The following is a 5,348-nucleotide window of genomic DNA, read 5'->3' on the forward strand; positions in this document are numbered from 1 at the left end:
GTTTACGTATGTTCTACTGTATGACAACACACAGTACGAACTACATCTGTGTTTCGGCTGATACCGTATGGACGTACAACGTTTCGTACCGATCTGAGTATCTGACATCTGGTGGTTTTGGGAGCAGGCAGTCCTAGCCTTGACCTCAAGTCGTAACCGATGGCTTCCCACATCATGAAGCTAGCAGTTACAACGCTGCGCCTGTCCAAAACGTTGGAGGAATGGGACCTCTCCCATATCGCCGCCATACTCACCGATGACGGTCACCCGGGACAGTACACGACCGTGTTTTGTCGCTGAACATAATGGGCAGCCATTGGTCAGCAATCCATGCTTCCTAGTTGTGGCACCACTACAAACGCCGCCGTTTGTGTTGTACTATTAACGTCAACCTTTGCATGAGACGGTAACTCCCTAGTCCGACTAATGGTGCTGGATGGCACAGGATACTGCTGACAGTCCACAACTTGCTCTCAGACAGCAGGCACAGATGCGAAGGTGTTAAGATTTATTTGATGCACGACTGCACGATTCTCGTATTTGGTGGCCAGACGCAGTCTACAGGAACTTTGACAATGAGCATGTCTGCCCTGAAGATCCCATGCAGCTCAACATCTGGCCAGTGTCGCATCAGAGTGGCAAATCTCGATACTGCACGATTTCACCTGCCAACCAAATGGAGACCCACACTCAGCCCCTTTGGTTGCTGATATGCTGTGTCACACGAATGCGCGTCATCTCATCTACACTTACATCACACTCCGCAAACCACCTAATTGTATGTACCGGAGGGTACTTTCAGCACCACTATCTGAACCCTCAAACCCCGTTCCACTCGCGGATAGTGCGTGGGAAGAATGATTGTCGGTAAGCCACTATATTGGCTCTAATTTCACGAATTTTCTCCTCGTGGTCAATAAGCGAGATGTATGTGGGGAGAAGTAATATTCTGTCGGATTCTTCCCAGAAAGTGCTCTCTCGAAATTTCAACACTAACTCTCTCCGTGATGCACAACGCCTCCATTCTAACGTCTGCCAGTGGAGTTTGTTCAGCTTCTCCGTAACGCTCTCACCAGATAAACGATCCCGTGACGAAATGCGGCGCCCTTCGTTGGATCTTCTCTATCTCCTCTATCAGTCCTGTTTGATAGGGATCCCAGGTGGATGAACAATACTCAAGAATCGGGTGTACAAGCGCCTTATAAGCCACCTCTTTCGTGGATGAGTTACATTTCCTTAAGATTCTTCCGATGAATCTGAGTCTGGTGCCTGCTTTTCCCACTACCTGTTTTATGTGGTCATTCCACTTAAGGTCGCTCAGTATAGTTACGCCTAGATATTTTACGGCAGACACTGTCTCCAGCTGTTTGTCATCAATAATGTAGCTTTACAGTAGTGGATTTCTTTCCCCAATGTATGCGCAGTACGTTACATTTATTTACGTTCAGAGTCAGCTACCAGAGGCGGGGTTCTTCAGGGTGCTAACTCAAGCCATCCGGTGTGGCCCAGCGGTTCTAGGCGCTTCAGTATGGAACCGCGCGACCGCTACGCCTGGTAACTACATTAAACACGAACAACGCTAAGTTACGGTGGTGGGCGTTCTATCTGTCACAGAGAACTGCCATTCTAATCATTTACATACCAGCCGATTGTGCGTAGATGTGCGAAGCTACATTGACATCTGGCCACGTCTTCGTGTCTTTCACTTTTTTGTTGGGCAGTGCCGTTTAGCCTCGCCGTTGAGTCTTATACTGTACCACGTCGTGCTCCCACAAACTACATTAAGATCCTCTTCAACCCCCCATTGGTTCAATTTTACAACCCCTATCTCAGCGAGAGATAAATAAAAAATATTGCCAACAAATTTCATGTTTCTAGAACGAACTGATTAAGTGAATGTCGATTCAGCAAGAAACTTTGGACTCCAGCTTAACGCCCTTGGGGTCGAATTTTCAGAAAATATTTCTTGCCGAGCGTCTGATTAAAAGAAAGAACTTATTCTCGATATTTCGTGCTTGTGGTACTGGTTTTTTTTTTAGTGTAACGTCAGTCAGATTCCCTTTAACATGCGTAGAGAGTTGATCCTGTTGACGAATCCAAGTATCAACCCTGTTGAACCTACAATATGCGCGCCTAGTATTCCCAATGCTTTTCTCAAATGTTTCAAATTTGTAGCCAGACAAATGAAACATAGATAATGCTGCAGAAATGTATTTCAACCATCACTTTCCTTCTCGCGTTAATAAATTTCGTAGGAGAACACTTATTATTACATCAGTGGAATGATAAAGTGAGTAGTGAAGTACCGATACTGTCTCTGCTCCGTCTAGAAGTAGAGTAGGGACCAAAAGTTTCGTGTCGTCGATATCCGGGTCACAAGAACCACAACCCACTTTCAACTAGAGAGGGAGTAGGAAGTGAATGAGCCGTATCTACAGCTGCACTTATATGGATATTCTGCAAATCGCACATAAGTGCCTGGCAGAGGATTCATTGAACCACCTTCACAATAATTCTCTATTATTCCACTCTCGAAGGGCGCACGGAAAACATGAACACCTATATCTTTCCGTGCGAGCTCTGATTTCTCTTATTTTATTTATCATGGTGATCGTTTCTCTCTCTGTAGATCGGAGTCAACAAAATATTGTCGCATTCGGAAGAGAAACTTGGTGACTGAAATTTCGTGAGAAGATTCCGCCTCAACGGGAAACGCCATTGTTTTAGTGGTATCCATCCCAAATTCTGTATTATGGCCGTGACTTTGTACTTTCTCTATGTATCCCGATAATCCTATCTGGTAAGGATCCACACCGTGCAGCGGTAGTCCAAAAGAATACGGACAAGCATAGTGTAGGTGGTCTCTTTAGTAGAGCTGTTACATTTTCTAAGCGTTCTGCCAATAAAACGCAGTCTTGGTTTGCCTTCCGCACAACATTTTCTATGTGTTCTTTCCAATTTAAATTGTTCGTAATTGTAATTCCTAGGTATTTAGTTGTATTTACGGCCTTAAGATTAGACTGATTTATCGCGTAACCGAAGTTTACTGCATTTCTTTTAGTACTCATGTGGATCACCTCACACTTTTCATTATCTAGGGTCAATTGCCAATTTTCGTAAGTTTCTAGAAGGAGAAATCCGGCTATCTTCTTAAGTAACTTACGGAAATCGATGAAAATGTAAAAAAAGATACATATGGTGATTTCAACCCCTCTTCTGCTGAGTGTGGCTAACCACGGAGAAACGCGTTTATGTGTGCACTGCCTGCAAGAACAATCACAACACCGAGAAGAGCTGTATGAGATAAACGAAAGTTGGTTCAGCTGTGTGTGAAATCTTATCGGACATAAATGCTAAGGTCATCAGTCCCTAAGCTTACATACTACTTAGCCTAAATTATCCTAAGAACAAACACAAACACAAACACACACACACACACACACACACACACACACACACATGCCCGAGGGAGGACTCGAACCTCCGCCGGGACCAGCCGCACAGTCCATGACTGCAGCGCCATAGGCCGCTCGGCTAATACCGCGCGGCGAAAGTTGGTAGGCGTGTTTCTACATCTGAAAGATGATGTCTATGCAGATTTCGCACGAGTTGCAAAACAGTGGTGGTAGTAGTGCCACTATGAGGATCCAAATCACATCTGCTTTAAATACACGTTGTAACGGCCGTCAGCGTTAGTTACCTTTCAGACTGGAGTCAGTTTTTGTTAGTCAAGAAAGCCTTTAAAGCGACATTTGCATTATCAACACCTCCCTCGGTTTGAAAGAGGTCGTGTAACAGAGAGGGTGGAAGTTCCTTCCGCAGTACCGGTACTGCAGAAAGACTTGGCAGGAAAGCAGCCACCGTACATGACTGCTGGCAGCCGTGGTGACAAGAATGTACGAGAAGACCGGGCGCGGGACAGCCAGTTGACACTACCGAGAGGGAACACCATCGTGTTCGGCGTATGGCTCTGCCGCATCGTACTGCATCTGCAGCAGAAATCTGAGCAGCAGTTGGCACCACTGTGTCACAATGAATCGTTACAAATTGGTTACTTTAAGGACAGCCCCGATCCAGACGCCGTATAGCGTGCATTCCACTGACCCCAAATCACCGCCATTTGCGATTTGAGCGATGTCCAGTGAGAGCTCATTGGAGGGCATGGTGGACATCTGTTGTGTTCTCTGATGAAAGCTGGTTCTGCCTCGGTGCCAGTGACGGCCGTATGTTGGTTATAAGGAGGCCAATTGCGGCCCTGCAACCAACCAGTCTGCGTGGTAGATACACTTGACCTACACCTAAACCTGTGGTATGGGATGTAATTTCGTATAATAGCAGGAGCACTCTTAAGGTTTTCCCAAGCATGCCAACTGAAAATCTGTACGCCAGTCTGGTGATTCGACCTTTGTGCTGCCATTCATGGACAGCATTCTAAGGGGTGTTTTCCAACAGGATAACGCTCGCCCACGTACCGCTGTTGTAAGCCAACACGCTCTTCGGAGTGTCGACATGTTGCCTTGGTCTGTTAGATACCAGATCCGTCTCCAATGGACCACATATGGGACATCATCGGACGACATCTCCAGTGTCATCCACAACAGCATTAACCCTTTGGCCGCTGCAGCCGTGCATCCATCTAGCCGAGTCGAGCGCGCCGTTGAGGCCGTCTAATCCTGGTATCTGCACTAATGGCTTGCCCCACGGGCCGCTGTCTGCGGCTGAGCACGCCACTTGGCCGAGCTCGCCCTGTGCTGAATATTTCTCGAGCCAGGGAGTTCACGGCTGTCTCGCTTTCTAAGTGTGATCACTGACACACGATGTATCTCGATACTTTTTCCGTGGCTTTGAATCTGCAGATGAGTTACTGGACACACATGATGTGCATTGAAACTGCTTGTGTTGATAAGAATCACTATAATAAACGATATGTAGAATTAATTATTAGCCGGCCGGGGTGGCCGAGCGGTTCTAGGCGCTACAGCCTGAAACCGCGCTACCGCTGCGGTCGCAGGTTCGAATCCTGCCTCGGGCATGGATGTGTGTGATGTCCTTACGTTAGTTAGGTTTAAGTAGTTCTAAGTTCTAGGGGACTGATGACCTTAGAAGTTAAGTCCCACAGTGCTCAGAGCCATTAGAATTAATTATTGTCAGCTCTGCCGTCTTAAGCTTACTGCAGTTAATGAAAAAGAATTTCACTCCAGACGTGTTTCGCTTTTATCTACAAAGCATCTTCTCTGTGCACTGGTTTTCCCGCTTTATGTTTACATCCTTTGCACACCACTGCGTTTCGTCTTTTCATTAGCGGAGGTTGACATCTAAAGACGACGACGTCTTTGTACACATATAGC

General features: G+C 46.4%; 1 non-coding gene across 1 annotated transcript; it reads left to right on the forward strand.

Moving 5' to 3' along the window:
* Positions 1 to 4,948: 4,948 nt before the first annotated feature.
* On the forward strand, positions 4,949 to 5,032 carry Trnaf-gaa (transfer RNA phenylalanine (anticodon GAA)). Its single transcript is given in 2 exon segments — positions 4,949 to 4,988; positions 4,998 to 5,032. It is a non-coding gene; the product is annotated as a tRNA-Phe (tRNA).
* Positions 5,033 to 5,348: the final 316 nt, after the last annotated feature.

This window comes from Schistocerca cancellata, chromosome 9 (genome assembly GCF_023864275.1).
Source record: "Schistocerca cancellata isolate TAMUIC-IGC-003103 chromosome 9, iqSchCanc2.1, whole genome shotgun sequence".
Classification (NCBI taxonomy): Eukaryota; Metazoa; Arthropoda; class Insecta; order Orthoptera; family Acrididae; genus Schistocerca; species Schistocerca cancellata.